Genomic DNA, 24,593 nt, shown 5'->3' with positions numbered 1-24,593 from the left:
ATCAGCTAGAGTGGCTTGACCATCATGTAAATGCAGCACAAACAAGCGAGCCAACTCATGATGAAACTAAATGATAGCAACCTTCTCACAAAATTCATAACATGACTGATGTTGGAAACAAGAGATGGCAAGAGGGTAGGCCTGTAATTCAGCAAGAGTGGTTGGTTCTTCTCTAATATGTTTGCCACCTCTATGAGGCCTCTTTGGTGCATGTCCCTCTGTAGGTGAGTCAATATGGGTCTCCTCTTCATAATCATATGAAGGATCAGATGCCATGTCTGCTAGTGGATAAACTGACTTGGAGCTGCCTTGATGAGAAATAGGTGAGCTGTGATGTATTGAACTTTCTTGATGGTGTGTTTTGACCTTTTCCACCAAGGGAAGAGTGATATAAGGGACTGTAAGGGGAGGGAAAAATAGTGAGGGATTTAGGACTGTTGGGATAGGGTTTAGTTAAGGGAACATGGAATTAGAGTGTAGTTTGGGAGTTTTAAGTATGAGACTAGGGTTTGGGAATTTTCATTTGGGATTTTGGGAAATGGGAGTGGGGATAGGGGATTAGTAGTTTTAAGGGCTAGGAGAACTTAGGGAATAAGGAAATCACTGGAAAAATGGGGTAAGGGAGTGGTAAGGGAAGATAACTTGGTAGAAAAACATTCAATATAAAACCCTAGGTAGCAATTTTCTTTGAAAATTTTGAAGAGATAGGGTTTGTTTTCCTTGAAACAATCACCATACATTAAACACCATAAAACAACCACCAATTTTGGATGCAAATTAGTGACAGATGGTCAATCTACTTGAACAAGCGATGATCCACAAGTTTCGAGCAATTGGAGCAAGTTTTGACAGTTTTCAGGCTTTCTGGCTGTGTGCGCCACGCATCCAACCCGATGCACCGCGCCCAGCGTATGCGCTGCGCCTGTGTCTTTTTGCACTGAGAAATGCGTCCCAATGCGCCACGCCAGTTATGTGCGCCTTGCCACCTGCCCAGTGCGTTGCGCCTCCAAAACTGAAACTCTTTGCTGCGATTTTGCTCCCTTTCTCCAACATGACCTTCACTTTAATCAATCTTTTTTCTTTGACTGCCAATGAGCTTTTGAATTGTAAAGATGATTTATATAAAAGAGCTTTTGATTTTTCCTTCATAAAACTGACTTTTATAATGTTTGCAATGTGACTTTACTTGTCAACTCTGTTTTTCAAGCTTTTCACTTTTTTGAGCCTTCTGATGAACTGAATGACTTGATTTTTCTGTTTGCCTTGCAGGTGATGGAGATGCTAAAGCTTGGCAAGGTGACTAGGGTTGCCACTGAAGCTGTTTACATATGAAAGAACTGAAATTACATCAAATTTATACATAAAAACATAAAATACTCTCTTTTTCCTCAAAACCGGGTTTTGCGGAAAAATACATTTCTGAGTAATTGATTATGAAATTTATTGATACTGGAACCTCCTCATGTGCCTGTTGACTGTTATTGGACATTTGAAAACCTATTTGATGAAACCCTAATGAAACCCTAGACCTAATGACAATGAAACCCTAGAAAAGACCCTTGCAAACTTCAAAGACAAAAAGGTGACTATATATGATTTTTATGAATAAACATGGGCCAGCAGGTAAAGGACATGAGGGAAAATGTAGGAAAGCCACTACCGTCAAATGATCCATGCGCCTAATGTAATACTAGGCGGGACACCTAATATGAAATGCAACAAGAGGATTTCATCTCTGACGGAGGGATGAAGATACCGACACTAACAAGATGCATGTTAGTTTTAAATTCTCTTGTATTTTAATGTTTTTAATCGTCAAGGTTTATATGTTGTGAAGGTTACTTCTTGTCTTATATATGTGCAGGTTTTTTTCCAGGAGAGAGTGGAGCAATTCTCCCTTTGTCACACTAAGATCTCCAGTGGAACTGTCATCACTCCAGGAAACTCTCCTAGGTTGCAGCTCGGAGATGCCTGGTAACATATAATCTTCAATATTGTTCTCTTAACTATTAGAATGGATGATGGTTTGGATCAAGTCAGATAACCATTTTAGCTCTATTCTCACTCAAGACATGCATGAACACCCTCAATAATACAAGGCTTTAGACCACTAATGCTCAATAGTTTATAGATTCAATGGATAGATGGAGAATACTGACTTTACCAGCAAATGCATACATGAACATATATGAATGGCCAGCTATAGGAAGTAAATGGAACTTGCAAATCTAATTTATCAATGCAGAGATAAGATGATATTTATCTGGCATTATACACGGCAGAGACATGAATAACCTATTCAAGTGCAAGCATAGAACAGCAGAGAAAATGAGAATTGAACATGTAACAGCAAAATAAGCTTATATTGTTGGAATGAAGATGAGAAGCTAGAGGAGTAGAGTCTCCATAGTCTCCAAAGGTTGAACCCTTGTTACATTTAGTTTTCAGCCTTTTACAGGCCTTTTACAATGCTCCTAAGCTCTCAAAGGCTCGAAGTCTTAATCTATCCTATTTGTCTTGTTAACTAACTGATGCCTTGACTAGGGAAGCATGGGCTTCGGAGGTTCCTTCTTCTAACAGAAGAGTAACCGCATTCAAGTTGTTTGTTGTGCTGGTAGGGAGCTCTCTCATGCCAGAGATGCCCCATAATTGATTCTGTTGTTTTTGGGTTGAGCGCTGTCAATGCCCCATGATGTTTCTGTTTGTTTTGGGCAAGTTGTGTTGTCTGCTCCATGACCATTCTGTTTGTTTGGATGTGTTGTGCGTGTTGTGTTGCACTATGCTGCTCCATGACCGCTTCTCGGCCTATGTCTCCCAGCAGTTATTCTCGGCCTTTGTTATGTGATAGAATGGGTCTTCGGGCCTATGTTATCTTTTAAACATTTATAATGATTGTTTTCTGTTTAATACAGAAAACACAGCAACACTGTAAAAATCCCACCAAGCTCTGTTCTTCCGGACTTCAAAAGTCCTTAATCATGGCCTATCTTCCTATTGGGTCCGCCTTTGTAGTGATATCACATCTCCACCATTGATCTGGGAGTTCTAGATCCAACGGTTGTGATCCATTTCGAGTGGCTCTTTTGTACTGGAGTTAACCACCCGATGAGGGTGGTTTTCTCTCTCCTCATCCTAGACACGTGGCAGCCGCTGTATGGCATCGGGCGGAGCTTGGCCTAAACCACTTATCACCTTTGGCTCTCCCAAAATCCTGCCAGTTTTGTGATTTTCCCTTTATATTGGAAAATACATTAAAATGTGAAAATCCCGCTTTATCGGACTTGAAATGGTGTTCAACCGCCTTAATAAACCCTTTCGGGTCCGTAATGTCGCATCGGCGCTGCTCCCATGTTCCCTTTGTATTTCGTTAAATAACAAAATACATTGAAAATGCATTAAAAATTGGCTTCCTTACGGACCTGAAATATTATATATTTCATTCCCGAACCCTTTTGGGTCCGGGACCTATCGCATCGTCGCTGCCCAAGGCTCCCTTTGTATTTCGTTATATAACGAAAATACACAAAAATGCATTGAAACTGGACTTTCTGCGGACCTCAAATATTATCAAATAATATTTAGAATACCATCAAGTCTGCATCATCGCATCGCACATATGAAGGTGTAAAGGCTCCTCCCCTTGGTGTTGCTCCGCTACGATACAGCAATGCGATCTGATCGCAATCGCATATCGCTCATGCCCCGGGCCCATGGCTAGCACTCCTTTGTAATTCCTGATAGCAGTCTTACAACGCGATGTGGGCCGTCAATCTACGTCACTTGATCGACAATCCACACTGCATCGCTAATCGCAATCGCCAGTTCCACTTGGTCTCTGCTTATTCTGCCGACCTGCCTCAGCCAATTGCAACCCACTAATCTGATCATTGGAGATCACTGATCAGGGTGTCTTGCGCCCATCCTTAAGTCATCCTCTCTGTAGTGCTGATTGCGATTTTCTGCTTAGATCTAGGCCGTTGATCGGCCAGATCTAACGGCTGCTGTGCATTGCTCAATTTAAGCCTCCGATACCAAGAGCATATTTGGATCCATTGGCATGATTTTGCTGGCTTATGGAGACTTTAAAGAGCATATTTGGATCCTTTTTTGGGCCATTTGCCAACAAGTTTAACACTGGCTCCTTCTGGGGATGAAATCCTCCCTGTGAGGTTTCAAGAATCACAGAACAATGCCTTTCCTGAAAAAACAAAATCAAATCTTCCTCCTAGTGTTCCATTGGGCATGGAGTCTATTTTGTAATGAAAATAAAAACTGGAAAAAACATATTTACAATAACAAGGCTTTAAATCCTTAAACGAAATAAAGTTTTAAGAACCTCCCATTTATTGAGCTACCAAAAGTATCTCCTCCTTCCAAACTGTGCAGAATAAATGTATTGTTCTGCTAAATTTGAGCGATGACAAACGGACCTATCCATAAGGAGTCAAACTTGCCATGATTACCTTTCTTTTCTTTAAATGCATCCCATTTGAGGACCCAATCACCAACTTGGAAATTGTCCACTTTTGCCTTCCTGTCAAAGGTTTCTTTGATTTTCCTCTGATGAGCTTTAGACTTCTCAACCAGGTGCTCTCTGATCTGGGGTAGTTCGACCAGGTTATTCATTCTCCTTACCATGTCATTCTCTTCATCTTGTTCTTCTTGCAAAAATTTGGCCACAGGGAGAATCAATTGGATAGGGAAAAGAGCATCAGCGCCATAAACCAACTTAAATGGAGAATTTCCTATGGACTTTTTGATGGTAACTTTGTCAGCCCATAGTGCAAACTTCAACTTGGAATCCCAGCTCTTTTTGTTGTCCTCTAACAATTTTTTGATTACCCTTACCAGACTCTTGTTAGATGATTCTGCCAGGCCATTGCCTTGAGGATAATATGAGGTAGGATGCACCACTTGAATGCCCATGGATTCAGTCATGTCCACCAATTTTTTTACCTTAAAAGTTGCTACATTATCAGTGACTAGTTTGGTTGGGCAACCAAATCTAGTGAAAATATTCTCTTTGAAGAACTTTATGACAACTTGATGATTGGAATTCTTAGTGGGTATAGCCTCAATCCACTTGGTGAAATAATCAGTGGCTACTAAGATCAATTTGTGTTGGCAACTGTAATGTGGGTTGATCTCACCTATAAAGTCCAAGCCCCACTACTGGAAGGGAGCATTGACATGTACTGGCTTCAAGGGCAGAGATTTTAGCTGTTGTCTCCCTGCAAACCTATGACACTTGTCACAAGATTTCACAAAAGAAAACACATCAGAGAACAAAGTAGGCCAATAATACCCAGCCCTCAGAATTTTGTGGGTTGTGGTTTTCCAATAATGATGCCCTCCACGTATGCTAGAATGAAACTGGTGTATGACTTCCAAGATTATTCTTTATCTAGACATCTCAAGTGGATTCCTAATGGGTCTTTCCCATAAAGCAGATTTTTATTAATGCATAATTTGGCTGATCTGAGTTTAATGGCCCAAGCTTGACTTGAGCTAAGCCCTGGAGGGACTTCTAGCTTCTGCAAAAAATGCACTGTGTTGGAATACCATTCATAGGTGGCTAGATTTTTAGCCAAAGACTGATTCTGCTTTTTCTCTTCTGCTTCTCCCTCTGTCTGTTCATCATCTGAATTTAGACCCATGTAATTTATGTCTAACAAGTTGCAATTTTCTTCAGCCATGAGTTTAGCCAAGCCCTGGCCCTTGACAAGCTTAGTGGGCTTCACCTCTATGTTAAACTCTATGGATTTTGCAATCCATTTAGCTCTCTTTCCATCAATATCTGGCTGAGTTAAGACATCTTTTACTGAGGCTGAAGGTAGATATGCAACCACTTTGGAATGCAGAATATAAATTATGAATGCCTTTAAAGATTTTATGAGAGCATAAACTTGTTTTTCAATAAGGTCATACCTCAGTTCAGTATCCCTTAGAGTTTTGCTGAAAAAGGCCATAGGGTGCTCTATGCCTTCATCATTTTTCTGCAACAGAACTGCTACAAGTGTATCATAAGAGGCAAAAGAGAAGATACAAAACTCCTTAGTGTAATCTGGGCTGATTAGAGTGGGAGCTTCCATGATAGCTTGCTTGATGGCTTCAAAAGAGCTTCTTGAAGCATCTGTCCATTTTATTTCTAATCCTTTCTTCAGCATGGAAGTGATGTGCTTTACTAGCTCTGCAAAGTTTGGAATGAACCTCCTTACAAAGTTAATCTTACCCAGGAAGGATTGAATGTCCCTTTTTGACCTTGGGATGGACAATGTCTGAATTGCTTGAACCCTCGCTGGATCAATCTTCACACCTTCAGCAAAAACAATATGTCCCAGAAGTTTGCCTTCTTCTAGAGAAAATTGTGACTTCTTTGGGTTCACCGAAATTCCAAACTGTCTGCACTTTAGGAAGACCTTCTTCAAATGTTGTAAAAGGTCTTTGTGACTGCTGGAGAAGACTGTTATGTCATCCAGATAAATAAGGACAAACTTGTCCTTCTCTCCCACAAAAGCTATGTCCATGGCCCTCTGAAAATTAGCCCCAGCATTCGTCTGTCCGAAAGGCATGTTGGAGTACATGAAAGTGCCCCAAGGAGTAGTGAAGGCGGTCTTTTCCTGATCTTATGGATGTACAACAATCTGATTGTAACTTGAAAATCCATCTAAGAAAGACATGACTCTAGCTCCTGAAACTCTTTGCAGCAAGTGTTCCATCTTAGGCAGGGGTAGTTATCTTTTTTAGAGCACTTGTTCAAATTTCTGAAGTCAACACAAAGCCTGATCTCCCCATTTTTCTTTCTTACTATCACAAGGTTAGTTGTCCACTTTGAATACCTTAGGGGGACTATGATTTTGGCATCCAAAGCTTCTTGATTTCTTTCTCAATCAAAGGCAATAAGAGAGGGTTGATAGGTCTTAATTTCTGCTTAAAAGGGATGGCATTCTTTTCCAATGGAATCTTATGCTGAATGATGTTTATGTCATAGGTTTTAAGATCACTGTATTCCTAGGCAAAAATATCAATGAATTGCTTCATGAGGGTGCAATACTCAGAATTCTGGGCAGAAGACAAATGAGTGGATATATTTATGTATTTCAGATGGGCTGGGCTCCCTATATTATGTTTGCAAACAATAGACTCATTTTCTGTTTTGGCAGGCTTATAAGGCACATCGTTATGATCGAACAGCTTCTCTAGAGGCACCAATCCCTTTGGTATATGGTTACTAGGCAGCTGGACAATGCTTCCTTGGCCGATCTCGTTTTTTAGCTTGGACTGGTCACATTCTTCCATGGTTTCATTTTCTTGGTCGATGTGCGTTTCAGAAAATTCTTCAACGACTTGTAAAAACCTGTTAATTTCATCATCGTCTTCAAAAACTTTCCAGTATTTGACATTGTCAGGTAGAGATGGTCTATATTTCACCTGAACTTCATACGTCAATTTAGGAGGCAAAGGAGGAATAAACGTGCTAGCAGACACAGCAAGGGAGTCGGCAAGTTGGTTCTTCATTCTCAGAATGTAAGAAATGCTGAAATTATTAAAAGAATCCTTGAGCCTCCATACCTCATCTTTGTATGCTTTCAGCCTTGGATGCTTTGCTTGGAAAGTTTTATTGACCTGCTGAATAATGAGGTCTGCATCTCCAAACACTTTCAGGCCTTTGATGCCCATTTCTTTAGCAGTGCTTAAGCCCAAAATCAAAGCTTCGTACTCTGCTATGTTATTTGTGACCTAAAAGGTTAATTTGAAAGATAAATGAATGTATTCTTGTGTGGGGGACACAAGCACTACACCTACCCTTGCAGCTTCCTTAGAGCAAGCTCCATCAAAGAACATGTCCCAAATCTATGGGCCTTCTTCCTCAACGATCTGGTGAACTAGTTTTTTAAGTTGCGTGGAGGCCAACTGGGATTCTTCAATATGAAGAATACATGCTCCAAAATCAGTGTCAACAGCATAGATGGGATGATTAGTGGCATTCCTTTCATCGCTGAAGATATATGCCAACTTAGCCTCTCTGTATAATCTCCTACTCTCACCTCCGAAAACTGGGACAATAGCATAGGACAGATCATTTGTAATGATCTACCTAATCTCTTGATCCAACCTCTGGAAAGTAACATGCCAAACTTGGGGGGTACATCTGCTACCACAATATCCATCATCATGATTTTCATGGGCAGCTGGGACAAAGTGATGGCTAGGTCCTTGATTAATCCCAGACATTTCACTTTTCTAGAGTCAAAGAAAACAGGTCATGATAAGGCTTGGTAATGTCAAGACCCAACTCATCCATGATAGCCTTGGGCATTAGTTTATGGTTGGCTCCAGTGTCCAGAAGGCAGTTGTGAAGGATTTTATCATGAATAGTCAGAGAGACATAGAATGATGGGGAGCTGTCTTCACAATTTTCAATCATTGGGCTGAGAATAACAGTTGGCTTGTCATCCTGCAAATTTACATAGTCAGTGGAGTCTTGGATGGCTTTAGGCTCAAGGGCCTCGAGGATGGATCTTTGGAAGGACTCATTCTTCACTAGTCCAATCAGAGGCAAAGGTATTCTTAGCTTCTGAATTTCTAATTGAAATTGAAAGGAGAAGGTGACTTATCAAGACCTCTTACCTCATGAGCTGGAGCTTTGAGGATGATAGGATCAACTGTTGGTCGCTTCTGCTTATTATCTTGTTGTATTGTAGGGACAGCAGCTCTTTGAACAGGGGTTTCCTTGGCATTATTCATCTTCGACCTCAGATTATATCTTTGATGATCTTCAATTTGTAGAACAGCTTCACCATACCATTCTTGGTTAATCTGGTCATTAAATAATGACTTTTCATAGGCAGCTGAGGTAAAAAAGGAGGCATTGCCTTTGTCTTCTAGGCAATGGATCTCATCATCTTCTTAAAATTGCTCTTCTTCCATGACTACATTCTGGAAAGGGTCTTCACCCTTTGGTCTTCATTAGCATCTTTGCTTCTTTGCAAAATCTACAACTGCTCATTAGTTCTTCTATATGTATTTGGATTTGGACTTCTAGGAGCAAAGATATTAGGAACTCTTCCTTTCCCAGGCTGCTACTCAACCTTTAATTTGGAGATTTCAGAGGCTAACGACTCTATCATTTTGGTCATTTTATCTATCTTGGGATCTGAAGATGATGAAGACTCACCCCTCTGTCTTCTTCTATCAACATTTCCCTTGAGCTTCTCTACAGCCATGATGTTTGATTCCACTTCCAAGGCTGCATCCTGTATATCAGCCAAAGTAGCACATCGCCTTTCCCTCAATAGTAGGCAGAAGTCAGAATCAAAAGCACTGGCATATGTGAGTTTAGCAGAGGTAGTGGTGGGTTTTACTTCAGTTGGTATCTTGTTGTATATGCGTTAAATCTCTTATTTAAATCAGACAACAACTCACCATTTTCCCTCTTTAATTCCTCCCCAATGCTTTAGGAATGCATCATCTAAAGCCTCAATATCTGCTATAGATCTTGGGGTCAGTTCTCTGAACCATTTTCTAGCCTCTCCATCTAGGCTTTGGACAAAGACTCTTATCCACGCATCATCTTCACTGATGTCCAGATTATCAGCATAGCTATAGAATGATTCAAGATGTTCTTCAGTTGTAACAACTTCAGTCCCTGTGAACTTAGGCCTATATTTCTGATATTCTCCAGTAGGCATGGCATTCAAAGGAGTGGGCAGTATTAGAGGTCCATACCTAGCAGCTATGATTCTTTCCATTTTGGTGGGTGCTTGAGACCTTCCATAGCTGTGGTGGCTATAAGAGTATTGGCAGTCTGAATGATAGAGGGATGAGGAGTGACTGACAAGACTAAAGGAGTATGATGAATAGAAGGTGAGGTTTCCTTTGGGCTTACAACAAAAGGAGAACCTAAAGAATAAGGAGCTTTATGAATCTCTTAGAGTTTTTCTTCACTGCTAGTATTAGATGCTATACTCTCAACATGTATTTGTTCTATTGCAAGATTTTCTTGAAGAGATATAGAAGATTGTTTAGCTTTACTGAACCTGATGCTCCTTTCTGCAATGTCTTTCTTTCTTTGATGATTTTTTCAGGATCAGGTACTGGATCAACTTGTAGCTTCTGAGGATTTCTCTGAGTATGTCTCACAAACTGAGCCAGAACTATGAAGTGGAGTCACCAAAAGGTTCGGCCTCCAGTAGAGTCACCAGATAGATGATTACAACCAAAAAAGTGCTCAGACTTTGTCTATCATCAAAGTTGGATCTATGTCGTTTCCCAGGGAAGCTGAGCTTCAGTTTCCTGTCCCCGAAAACGGCGCCAATTATGTTATCACTCCAGGAAACTCTCCTAGGTTACAACTCGAAGATTCCTGGTAACATATAATCTTCAATATTGTTCTCTAAACTATTGGAATGGATGATGGTTTGGATCAAGTCAGATAACCATTTTAGCTCTATTCTCACCCAAGACATGTATGAACACCCTCAACAATACAAGGCTTTAGACCACTAATGCTCAATAGTTTATAGATTCAATGGATAGATGGAGAATACTGACTGTACCAGCAGATGCATACATGAACATATATGAATGGCCAGCTACAGGAAGTAAATGGAACTTGCAAATCTAATTTATCAATGCAGAGATAAGACGACAGTTATCTATCATTAGACATAGCAGAAACATGAATAACCTATTCAAGTGCAAGCATAAAACAGCAGAGAAAATGAGAATTGAACATGTAACAGCAAAAGAAGATTATATTGTTGGAATGAAGATGAGAAGCTAGAGGAGTAGAGTCTCCATGGTCTCCAAAGGTTGAACCCTTGTTACATTTAGTTTTCAGCCTTTTATAGCCTTTTACAATGCTCATAAGCTCTCAAAGGCTCGGAGTCTTAATCTATCCTTTCTGTCTTGTTAACTGACTGATGCCCTAACTAGGCAAGCATGGGCTTCGGAGGTTCCTTCTTCTAACAGAAGAGTAACCGCATTCAGGTGGTTTGCTATGCTGGCAGGGAGCTCTCTCGTGCCAGAGATGCCCCATAATCGATTCTGTTGTTTTTGGGCTGAGCGTTGTCAATGCCCCATGATGTTTTTGTTTGTTTTGGGCAAGCTACGTTGTCTGCTCCATGACCATTCTGTTTGTTTAGATATGTTGTGTGTGTTGTGTTGGGTTGTGCTGCTCCGTGACCACTTCTCGGCCTCTGTCTCCTAGCAGTTATTCCTGGCCTCTGTCTCCCAGTATTTATTCCTGACCTCTGTTATGTGATAGAATGGGTCTTCGGGCCTTTATTATCTTTTAAACGTTTATAATGATTGTTTTCTGTTTAGTACAGAAAACACAGCAACACTGGAAAAATCCCGCCAAGCTCTGTTCTTCCAGACTTCAAAAGTCCTTAATCATGGCCTATATTTCTATTGGGTCCACCTTTGTAGTGATATCACATCTCCATAGTTGATCTGGGAGTTCTAGATCTAACTGTTGTGATCCATTTTAGGCGGTTCTTTTGTACTGAAGTTAACTGCCCGATGAGGGTGGTTTTCTCTCTCCTCATCCTAGACACATGGCAGTCGTTGTATGGCATCAGGTGGAGCTCAGCCTAAACCACTTATCGCCTTTGGCTCTCCCAAAATCCTGTCGGTTTTGTGATTTTCCCTTTATATTGGAAAATACATTAAAATGTGAAAATCCCGCTTTATCGGACTTGAAATGGTGTTCAACTGCCTTAATAAACCCTTTCGGGTCTGTAATGTCGCATCGGCGCTACTCCCATGTTCCCTTTAAATTTCTTTAAATAACGAAATGCATTGAAAATGCATTAAAAATCGGCTTCCTTACGGACCTGAAATATTATATATTTCATTCCCAAACCCTTTCGGGTCTGGTACCTATCGCATCGTTGTTGCCCAAGGCTCCCTTTGTATTTCGTTATATAATGAAAATACACAAAAATTCATTGAAACTGGACTTTCTGCAGACCTCAAATATTATCAAATAATATTTAGAATACCATCGGGTCCACATCATCGCATCGCACATATGAAGGTGTAAAGGCTCCGCCCCTTGGTGCTGCTTCGTTGCGATACAGTGATGCGATCTAATCGCAATCGCATATCGCTCGTGCCTCGGGCCCATGGCTAGCGCTCCTTTGTAATTCCTGATAGCGGTCTTGCGATGCAATGTAGGATGTCGATCTACGTCACTTGATCAACGATCCACATTGCATCTCTAATCGCAATCACCAGTTCCACTTAGTCTCTACTTATTCCGCCGGCCTACCTCAGCCGATTGCGACCCGCCGATCCAATCATCGGATATCATTGATCGGGGGTGTCTTGCGCCCATCCTTAAGTCATCCTCTCTGTAGCGCCGATTGTGATTTTCCGCTTAGATCTAGGCCGTTGATCGGCCAGATCTAACGGTTGTTGTGCATTGCTCAGTTTAAGCCTCCGATACTTGGTTTTTTTACTATTTTAATGTGTTTTAGCCTCCCGATAGTGTTTTTTTACCCTTCCAAGGGCTCTTGGCATGCGATGGTTTTGACTTTGAATGATCCTTAAGAAGATTTTGAAGACTTCAAGAGCATATTTGGATCCATTGGCATGATTTTGCTGGCTTATGAAGACTTTAAAGAGCATATTTGGATCCATTTTTGGGCCATTTGCCAACAAGGTTAACAGGAACTACACTAGAGATTGAAAGGTAACTCTTCTCTTTTACTTTGTCGATTCTAGATTAACATGGATATGTGCATGTGTTTTGAGCAGTTGCAGGTCATATAATTCCATCTGGCTTGGGTCTTGGGAGACCCAAGAGGGTTTTCTTGTCCACAACCACCTGTGCATTAATCCCTACAACAGAATTGGCGACTTCGTTGGGGAACACTCTTAGTTCCAGGCTTTTCTCTTCCATTTCCTAGATCTTTGTTTCTCTCCAGGCCTTCCTTCTCTTCTCGATCCATATTTTGATCACCCTATGTGCTTCCCGACCTCTTCTACTACTCACAGCTTCTGCTCAGACCCTGACTGGACCCTTTTTGCACCGTGATTGTCTATAATGCACCTCCCTGTGTAGTCCAGAGCATTATAACACTTCCTAGTCTTTGGCACAGTGTGTTAGTTCTGTTGCTAATGCTCTAATTGTCCTTTTGGGATGCGTCATTGAATCGTTATCTTGACATCCACCCTGCTCTGTCGATTCTTGGGTTGATATGTTGCCTAGGGTCTGGCCTTGGGATCTGCAACTATGAAGTTTTCTTGGTTGGTTGCTTGCATGTCCATTTGTCTTTTAGAGAATCGCTTAATTGCATTTAATTTTTAGAAAAAAAAAAAAAGGAAAACTAAAAAATTACTTTACCTTTTTGTTTTAGCTAGTTTGTTTCTGATTATATTGGATCAGTTGTTAGTGCATTGTATGACTGCATTTTGTGCCTATTTTTTTTAATGCATTTGGTTGTGTCACTACTGAAATGATGTATAATCTCTCCTTTTAATAAGCTCTCTTTCATCGAATGAAAAACTTAAAGCATTTTTCTTTCATGGTTTGAGTCAGAGTCCCATTGAACTCCATATGTCAACACCCCCTCCGAAGACACTAATACAAGTTCACATAAAATCAATCGCTTAATAAAAGTAATCAACAACTCTCTTTTTGAGCTTACACATAGATTAGTTTAAGCTAGGGTCTTGGGCTAGGCAGTGGTGAGTAAATTGCCCAAGATCACGAAACTGAGACTAGTGTCATTAATGAGAGTAAAATCATGTTGCACTCATATCATCCAGGACACTCCCCTAACAAAGGAGTTAAGTGCGAGACAACATCAGAGTGTGAGAGAAGGTAGCCCACCTTCGATTGCATTTCCAATGGGTATTATGTGTACTGGGGATCCCCTCGAGGATATCAGACTGAGTAGGGGACTTAGGTGTCCTGCCCACACAACGTATTGTCCACGACCATGACACCCATCCCCCTGGTGGTGTCTATGATTTGAGGTAACCTTAGTGGCAAGAATTTTTACGAACGAACACAAGGTGACTGGGGTGGGTTTCCCTAGTATCTAAACAAACAAACCTACCATGTCTTTGGTTTTTTGGGAGGGTGCCCGTCATCATGACAGTACTTGGCCCCTTCTTACCGAGGTTCAGGCAAAGCTTAGGAGTAACCGTAACTATACATTTGGTCGGCTTGTTATCAACATATTTGGGACTGCAAACCCAATCACATATGTCCATAAACCAAGGGCTTCTAAACCCCTAAAAGTGTTGTTTCACACCCTAAAGAAACAAGGTTAGCTAATTACATCATCTCCCAGGAGTTCATGAAAAATTACTCAGAACTGGTCAAAATTGGACCATACAGACTGATCCATTCATAGGGTGCGATGCATCTCACCTATTACACACAGGGGGTGCAATGCATTGTGGAAAGCTTTTCTGTAGGGTGCGATGAGCAAGAGCAGACAAATGGAAGAAGCAGTTTTCTAGGTGGAAACCCAAAGAATCTTCAAGAAACTGCTCATATGACACTTGCCTCTCTAAATTCGCCCAGGGATGAGTAAGAGATCTGAAATCTCCAAGTGGAACCAAGAACTATCAGTGAAATGACAATAATCAAAATCCCAGAAGCTGACTCACTCTCCTGTAAACATTTATATATGGATCCCTCATCCAAGAGATCCAAAGGCTGGAATTTTGTAATTTGCAAGGAAGTGTTGTTGGTTTCTCTTTGAATACATTGTTGGGTGATCTTGCTTTTTGTTATCACTCAAGAAAAAATATTTTAAATTCTAAACATCAATTTTTTAAATTTGTCAATGGGTTGGTGTCAGTTTTGGGTCTATTCTTTTCATCTTGTTTTAGAGTCTTGTTAAGAGTCTTGTTAGTATGTCAATTAGGGTCAAATCTCTGTTTTAGTCTATCATTGGTCTTATATCTCACATGAATATCATATGTTGAAACTCATTTCAAAGTTCATATGCACTACAAAACTGTTAGGTGATTTCGTAGCGCAGAAACCCAGTCTAGGTGATTTCGTAGCGCAAAACACCGATTTTGCACTGACTGCGTTACGAAATCAGGGATTCGTGCTTATCCATAGAAAATCTCACCCAGCTTTCATATTTATCAGAATCTGCTGTGTTTACATCAACAGTTGTCAGCTTATACACTTCGTCTATCACATCCAACCGCTTATCTTCATCATTAGGTCGTTAGGTGTCTCGGTACTGGCACATGTTTGCAGTTGTTACTGAGAAAGAGACAAAGGATTATGTTTACAATCTAAATGCATTCAATGGAAAGTTGCTTGCTGGCATCAATCAAAATATTCAATTATACAAATGGGAGCTCCGTGATGATGGTTCAAGAGAGTTGCAGTCTGAATGTGGCCATCATGGTCATATTCTTGCACTATATGTTCAATCTCGTGGAGATTTTATTGTAGTTGGTGATGAAATCAATCTCCTTATTGATATATGGCACTGGAATGGATTGTTTTAGGGTACACTACAGCAGCAAAGGCCATAGTATTATTAATGTTAACAATGCCCGAATTGGACCGCCTGGGAAAGGGCCTCAATGCGGTGGCCCGCAGCGCATTGAAGCCATTGTTGACTGTGGTGCCTTTCTACCTATTTCTGTTTGTACGCCCTGTTTGTGATGGCCCCCTTTGCAATCCCGCAAAACATCTTCGACACCAGAAATCAGTGATAAAAAACGAGAGGAATGATCTGCTTATAATCATGTCTCTAGTTCTCTATTGGCTTATGTATCATGTTACAATTTTGCGCCTTCAGCTTCAGCGGATGGACGAGCAACTCTAGAGGCTTTCCGAAATGGTATCAAAGCAATCGAGGAAATAATAGATAAATGCCAGGTACTGGATTCAATAGTTTCACATGGATTTTTTCTTCAGAAATGTAATATAGAGCATTCCATTGTTGGAATTCGTTCACGTCTAGAATCTGGAGTTGAATTAAAGGATACCATGATGATTGGCGCCGACAAAGGCTGAGATTGCAGCACTCCTAGCAGAAGGGAAAGTACCTATTGGAATTGGAAAGAACACAAAAATAAGGAATTGTATCATTGACAAAAATGCAAGGATTGGAAAGAATGTTACGATTTCAAACACTGGAAATGCCTGAGAAGCCTTCTGCAGACCCTAAAATAGTACTTGCTATCATATTAGGTGGTGGAGCAGGAACACGACTTTTTCCTCTTACAGGAAGAAGAGCCAAACTGGCAGTACCAGTTAGAGGCGCATACAGACTCATTGATGCACCAATGAGCAATTGCATGAACAGTGGGAACAATAAGATATTCATCTTAATACAGTTTAATTCTCAGTCTGATTTTGGAAATAGTGTGAACTTCGGTGATGGCTTTGTGGAGGTTCTAGCAGCCACTCAGACTCTAGGTGAAGTTGGGATGAATTGGTTTCAAGGCACAGCAGATGCCGTGAAGCAATTTATGCGGTTTTTTTTGGGGATCCGAGGAATAGGCATATAGAACATGTTATTATTTTTTCGGGTGACCATCTCTACCGTATGAACTATATGGACTTTGTACAGAAGCACATTGATAAGGAGGCTGATATCACAATTTCATGTGTCTCAATGGAAGACAGTCGTGCTTCTGGTTTTGGTCTCATGAAAATGCAATGGATGGTATTCAAAGGCACAATGAAAGCCAAAAACAACAAAGTTTACGAGATCAGTGTAAATCTAAGCCATGCAATGACCATCAGAGTATGGTAGTTGATTCAGGACCTCATGATGTTGGAAAGGGTGATCTATCTTACCGTAACTCTGATTCATCAATGGTAGATTCAGTCCATATCTTTGATATCACTCCAAATAATGTTATAGCAGCAATTGGGCAGAAAGAATTTTGGAGTCCGAAAAGCGATTCTAAGGCTTCGTGTGATGAGAGGTTTATGTATACTCCATATTATATTTCTCCAAATGCTTATGCCACTGTAAATTATCCAGGCCAGTTTTTGGGACAGAATTTGATATCTCACACTAATATCACTGCAACAGAGTCTGGCAAGTCAACAAAGTGTGCTCTAGCCAAAAGTAGAGAACATTTATCTGGAACAGCAAGTTACAGTAACCCAGGGGTTTCAAAATCTCAACCTAATCCAAACCCCCTCCCAACAGCTAACATTGAAGTTGAAGATTCATCACCGCAATCATCTCATAGGTTGAGCAACAATAACTTAATGGGCAGAACTACAGTGGGAGGCTCACATGTGCATAAAAGTGGGCAAAGAACTAGCAATCCTGTGATAGCCTGTGCTTCTAAGGGCTTGAGAACTGTTCCACTGCAGGTAGACAATGTGTTGAAATCTCCTGTTCAGCACGGTCAAAGTGCTGTATTGCCAAGTGGTAGGATAGGACATAAAGAGAGAGAAGCTGGTTTATGTAAGGATGGAAGTCAACCTATTCATGGTGATGCATATTTTGAAGACAGATTTTGTTTACCAAGTTGTCAAAATGAAGGAGCTGAAGATGAGTCTAGAGTGGACACAACAGTGCTTGGTTTGTCACCCAATGAGGCTGACAAAAAACCATACATTGCATCAATGGGTGTGTATGTCTTCAAGATAGACATTCTTCTCAAACTTCTCAGGTTTAGATACCCAACTGCCAATGATTTTGGATCAGAAATTATTCCTACATCAACAAAAGAATGCAATGTACAGGCATATCTTTTTAATGATTACTGGGAGGACATAGGAACAATCAAATCATTTTTTGGCGCAAATTTGGCTCTTGGAGCTCAGGTTCCAAAGTTTTGTTTTTATGATGCCAAGAAGCCAATCTTCACATAACCCCGTTTTCTGCCACCAACTACAAATTTCTCGAAGTCTTGTTGCTTTGACATATCTCAACATAAAGTCATGTTGTATAACTGATGTTGAATGCTAAAAGCTTGAAGGACTTTTGAATTTAAAAACTGCTGAAAATGATGCCTAACGCACAGCAGTTTCTTAGCGCGCTACAAAACTGCTGTAGCGACAAAATTAAAATGCAATCAACCAATTTTGAGGGACCAAGGGGAAATTTTTGAAAAAGGAATCTTTTCAAAGGATCGTGTAACAGGTGTCAACATTCAACAAAGGAAGAAACAGGTGGAAGAGACCTATATTTGAACTCTAAATTTTTTGTTATAAAGTGATCAAAGTTACTATAGTTCATGATATATCAGACAGCTTGGAGGAGGTCTTGTCTTCACACATGGAAAAGGTTGACAGCACATCAAGGACGTAGCATCCTAATATATTTTTGTATAATCAAAGAAGAAGGGCATGGTTCATTGATTTCGAGTATCTTTGAGGAAAACCAAAAGCAGATAAACAGGGCAGTTTCCCACTTTTCAGGAGCAATGGAGAAGATGTGACATTAAGGGCCAGCAGGCAGCTACAAACACCTACCACAGCCAAACTAAAAAAGACCACTTGTCAGGGAACTAGATTTGATTGTAATTAATGACATTACCAGCTTGATAAGGAATTAGACTCCTAATTGTCTTAGGTTTCTAAAAACTCTAGTTAGCAGTTGGTTGTATTTAATAAGTAGTTAAAGTTCAATAGGTGTCATGATAAGGAGAATTCGAGTTCCCCTCATGCTTGAGGAGGAATCTCAGTTAGGTAGAAGAACTCTATATATAGGAGAAAGAGCAATGTAATAAGGGTTGGAAATTTATGAAAAAAAAGCTCTGATATTTGGGTTATGTAAAGACTCTGTTTTTTTGGTAATTCAGTACTGGCTTATGCTTCTCAAGAATCATAGAGAGTTCAATGTATGAGTTTCTTTTGTTGTCTTTTCATGATTATCTACAGTGTTATGAGTATTTAATTACTTATAAATCGCTTACAATGTTCTAATTTCCTTCATATACTCGTAAACTGCCTTCTATGTGTTTGGTATGCTCTACCTATGTTGAAATCTGAATGCCTTGACTTTTATGCAAAGCCAACCCTACTATTAATACTGAATCATATATGACTCCATATGCCCAATGGATACTTGTTAGTTGTGTTTCCACCATTTTCATTTTTATTTGTTTCACAAAGAGTTTGTCATCTTGATCATAATCAAAAACCTTTAATCCTTTGAGAGAGCCCTCTCAAGCTAAGGAGGCTAAGCCTTAACTAAAAGATTGGTTTGAAACAGTTACTTGAAGTCTTCCTGGTCTACAGCCTTCTAGGGCCTGATTTTGAGATAAAGATTAATCATTCCCGAAATCCTTCTAGGGCAGGAGCTTAAAGATTTTCGAGGCTGCAAATCTACCTTGGCGACTCCATTGTTGAAGAATTCGAAATTCATAGATTCATGGTGATTCCACTGGAGTTATGAAGGACCCAGATACTACCATTCTTATTTCAAGGTATGCATGCATAAATTTTTCAGGAATTCATGGTTTCCCAAATCATTTTCCCAAGGATGCATATTTTCTAAGGAATGGTCCAAAATTCAATGGAGAAGATTTGTGTTTAACTTTGAAGCATATATCAGATTTCTGTGAGACCGAGCTTCTTAGAGTTAAACATGAGGATGTTTGCATTATGTTGTTCTATGATTCGTTTCAAGGGAAATGTAAACAGTGGATTGAAAGCTTTCCTGCCAAATCTATTAAGTCATTTGAAGACTTTTGGGTTATGTTTTTAGAGGAATGGATAGATAGATCATATTTGTGGCAAACTTTCCTTCAATTCAAGGTTTCAAACAATGGAATAATGATCATATTAATGAAGAAATAGATGAAAATTTTTCTTTGTCCTTGTCTTCTTATCTAAAACAATTTCAGTGCAAGACAAAAGATAAGATGAAATTTTTGGATGAAGTTGCTAAGGACATTGAGAAAGACATTGAAGATTTAAAGGGTCAAATAGAGTCATATAGTCTTCATAATCATGATCATTATTTTCATAAGCTTTCTATGGCAGAACACAAGGAGAGAGTGTTGCTTCCTTTCTCTTTCACGAAAGAGGAAGAGTACACTTTTGTTGAAGATCAGTTTGCACAACCAAAAAGTTACAAGAATCATCAAGCTGATCATGTATTATGGGATCCTATAGCTAAATACATGGAAGATTTTTACTCTCCAGTGTTTCAGTTTTTCTATGAAGATCAGAGGCAATTTCAGTGGCAGTGGTCATCACAATATCATAGTGGCTCTGAACTTCGATGCAATCAAAAAACTCAAATATCAAATAAGACAAATGATTGGCTTCATTGGAAGTTTCACTTTGATTGAGCTGAAAGAAGTTTGAATTGATAGGGTAGGTAGGTAGGAAAATGCAAATAAGCTCAAGGTTGACTGTGCATTTTTAAGTAGATGTAGATTTCTTTCTCCTACAGTGATCATCAAGCTTAAGCCCGAGGTGAAGGCCCAGGAAGCTTGAAGGGGATGTTTGTCAAGCAAATCTATGTTTTTCATAAAGAGGACAAAGCACTGGACCTGCATGTTCTTAGTGTACCACAAGGGCACACTATCCCAAGTGGAGCCACCTGTTATCACTCAAGAAAAAATATTTTAAATTCTAAACATCAATTTTTTAAATTTGTCAAAGGGTTGGTGTCAGTTTTGGGTCTAGTATTTTCATCTTGTTTTAGAGTCTTGTTAAGAGTCTTGTTAGTATGTCAATTGGTGTCAATTCTCTGTTTTAGTCTATCATTGGTCTCATATCTCACATGAATATCATATGTCGAAACTCATTTCAAAGTTCATATGTGCTACAAAACTGTCTAGGTGATTTCGTAGTACAGAAACCCGGTCTAGGTGATTTCATAGCGCAAAACACCGATTTTGCACTGACTGCGTTACGAAATCAGGGATTCGTGTTGATCCATAGCAAATCTCACCCAGCTATCATATTTATCAGAATCCATTGTGTTTACATCAACAGTTGTCAGCTTATACACTTCGTCTATCATATCCAACCGCTTATCTTCATCATTAGGTCGTTAGGTGTCTCGGTACTGGCACATGTTTGCAGTTGTTACTGAGAAAGAGACAAAGGGTCCTGTTTACAATCTGAATGCATTTAATGGAAAGTTGCTTGTTGGCATCAATCAAAAGATTCAGTTATACAAATGGGAGCTCCGTGATGATGGTTCAAGAGAGTTGCAGTCTGAATGTGGCCATCATGGTCATATTCTTGCACTATATGTTCAATCTCGTGGAGATTTTATTGTAGTTGGTGATGAAATCAATCTCCTTATTGATATATGGCACTGGAATGGATTGTTTTAGGGTACACTGCAGCAGCAAAGGCCATAGTATTATTAATGTTAACAATGCCCGGATTGGACCGCCTGGGAAAGGGCCTCAATGCGGTGGCTTGGTGCCTTTCTACCTATTTCTGTTTGTACGCCCTGTTTGTGATGGCCCCCTTTGCAATCCCGTAGAACATCTTCGACACCAGAAATTAGTGATAAAAAACGAGAGGAATGATATGCTTATAGTCATGTCTCTAGTTCTCTATTGGCTTATGTACCATGTTACAATTTTGCGCCTTCAGCTTCAGCGGATGGATGAGCAACTCCAGAGGCTTTCCAAAATGGTATCAGAGCAATCGAGGAAATAATAGATAAATGCCAGGTACTGGATTCAATAGTTTCACATGGATGTTTTCTTCAGAAATGCAATATAGAGCATTCCATTGTTGTAATTCGTTCACGTCTGGAATCTGGAGTTGAATTAAAGGATACCATGATGATTGGCACCGACAGAGGCTGAGATTGCAGCACTCCTAGCAGAAGGGAAAGTACCTATTGGAATTGGAAAGAACACAAAAATAAGGAATTGTATCATTGACAAAAATGCAAGGATTGGAAAGAATGTTATGATTTCAGACACTGGCAATGCTTGAGAAGCCTTCTGCAGACCCTAAAACAGTACTTGCTATCATATTAGGTGGTGGAGCAGGAACACGGCTTTTTCCTCTTACAGGAAGAAGAGCCAAACCAGAAGTACCAGTTAGAGGCACATACAGACTCATTGATGCACCAATGAGCAATTGCATGAACAATGGGATCAATAAGATATTCATCTTAATACAGTTTAATTCTCAGTCTGATTTTGGAAATAGTGTGAACTTCGGTGATGGCTTTGTGGAGGTTCTAGCAGCCACTCAGACTCCAGGTGAAGATGGGATGAATTGGTTTCAGGGCACAGCAGATGCCGTGAAGCAATTTATGTGGTTTTTTTTGGGGATCCGAGGAATAGGCATATAGAACATGTTATTATTTTGTCGGGTGACCATCTCTACCGTATGAACTATATGGACTTTGTACAGAAACACATTGATAAGGAGGCTGATATCACAATTTCATGTGTCTCGATGGATGACAGTCGTGCTTCTGATTTTGGTCTCATGAAAATGCAATGGATGGTATTCAAAGGCACGATGAAAGCCAAAAACAACAAAGTTTACGAGATCAGTGTAAATCTAAGCCATGCAATGACCATCAGAGTATGGTAGTTGATTCAGGACCTCATGATGTTGGAAAGGGTGATCCATCTGACCGTAACTCTGATTCATCAATGGTAGATTCAGTCCATATCTTTGATATCACTCCAAATAATGTTATAGCAGCAATTGGGCAGAAAGAATTTTGGAGAGTCCGGAAAGCGATTCTAAGGCTTCGTGTGATGGGAGGTTTATGTATACTCCATATTATGTTTCTCCAAATGCTTATGCCACTGTAAATTATCCAGGCCAGTTTTTGGGACAGAATTTGATATCTCGCACTAATATCACTGCAACAGAGTCTGACAAGTCAACAAAGTGTGCTCTAGCCAAAAGTAGAGAACATTTATCTGGAACAGCAAGTTACAGTAACCCAGGGGTTTCAAAATCTCAACCTAATCCAAACCCCCTCCCAACAGCTGACATTGAAGTTGAAGATTCATCACCGCAATCATCTCATAGGTTGAGCAACAATAACTTAATGGGCAGAACTACAGTGGGAGGCTCGCATGTGCATAAAAGTGGGCAAAGAACTAGCAATCCTGTGATAGCCTGTGCTTCTGAGGGCTTGAGAACTGTTCCACTGCAGGTAGACAATGTGTTGAAATCTCCTGTTCAGCACGGTCGAAGTGCTGTATTGCCAAGTGGTAGGATAGGACATAGAGAGAGAGAAGCTGGTTTATGTAAGGATGGAAGTCAGCCTATTCATGGTGATGCATATTTTGTTGAAGACAGATTGTGTTTACCAAGGTGTCAAAATGAAGGAGCTGAAGATGAGTCTAGAGTGGACACAACAGTGCTTGGTTTGTCACCCAATGAAGCTGACAAAAAACCATACATTGCATCAATGGGTGTGTATGTCTTCAAGATAGACATTCTTCTCAAACTTCTAAGGTTTAGATACCCAACTGCCAATGATTTTGGATAAAAAATTATTCCTACATCAACAAAAGAATGCAATGTACAGGCATATCTTTTTAATGATTACTGGGAGGACATAGGAACAATCAAATCATTTTTTGGCACAAATTTGGCTCTTGGAGCTCAGGTTCCAAAGTTCTGTTTTTATGATGCCAAGAAGCCAATCTTCACATAAACCCGTTTTCTGCCACCAACTACAAATTTCTCGAAGTCTTGTTGCTTTGACATATCTCAACATAAAGTCATGATGTATAACTAATGCTGAATGCTAAAAGCTTGAAGGACTTTTGAATTTAAAAACTGCTGAAAATGATGCCTAACGCACAGCAGTTTCGTAGCGCGCTACGAAACTGTTGTAGCTACAAAATTAAAGTGCAGTCAACCAATTTTGAGGGACCAAGGGGAAATTTTTGAAAAAGGAATCTTTTCAAAGGATCGTGTAACAGGTGTCAACATTAAACAAAGGAAGAAACAGGTGGAAGAGACCTATATTTGAACTCTAAATTTTTTGTTATAAAGTGATCAAAGTTACTATAGTTCATGATATATCAGACAGCTTCGAGGAGGTCTTGTCTTCACACATGGAAAAGGTTGACAGCACATCAAGGATGTAGCATCCTAATATTTTTTTGTGTAATCAAAGAAGAAGGGCATGGTTCATTGATTTCGAGTATCTTTGAGGAAAACCAAAAGCAGATAAACAGGGCAGTTTCCCACTTTTCAGGAGCAATGGAGAAGATGTGACATTAAGGCCCAACAGGTAGCTACAAACACCTACCACAGCTAAACTAAAAAAGACCACTTGTCAAGGAACTAGATTTGATTGTAATTAATGACATTACCAGCTTGATAAGGAATTAGACTCCTAATTGTCTTAGGTTCCTAAAAACTCTAGTTAGCAGTTGGTTGTATTTAATAAGTAGTTAAAGTTCAATAGGTGTCATGATAAGGATAATTTGAGTTCCCCTCATGCTTGAGGAGGAATCTCAGTTAGGTAGAAGAACTCTATATATAGGAGAAAGAGCAATGTAATAAGGGTTGGAAATTTATGAAAAAAAAGCTCTGATATTTGGCTTATGTAAAGACTTTATTTTTTTGGTAATTCAGTACTGGCTTATGCTTCTCAAGAATCATAGAGAGTTCAATGTATGAGTTTCTTTTGTTCTCATTTCATGATTATCTACAGTGTTAT

At 39.8% G+C, this 24,593-nt stretch overlaps 1 pseudogene; it reads left to right on the top strand.

Annotated features, from left to right (window-relative positions):
• Positions 1–16,092: 16,092 nt before the first annotated feature.
• On the top strand, positions 16,093–21,874 carry LOC149226913 (glucose-1-phosphate adenylyltransferase large subunit 2, chloroplastic pseudogene; annotated as a pseudogene).
• Positions 21,875–24,593: the final 2,719 nt, after the last annotated feature.

This window comes from Pinus tabuliformis, chromosome J (assembly GCF_031772625.1).
Source record: "Pinus tabuliformis cultivar Carrire ecotype Pingquan chromosome J, CPIR1, whole genome shotgun sequence".
Lineage (NCBI taxonomy): Eukaryota > Viridiplantae > Streptophyta > Pinopsida > Pinales > Pinaceae > Pinus > Pinus tabuliformis.
Note: the sequence above shows the minus strand (reverse complement) of the source record. Positions and strands in the feature narration are given on the sequence as shown.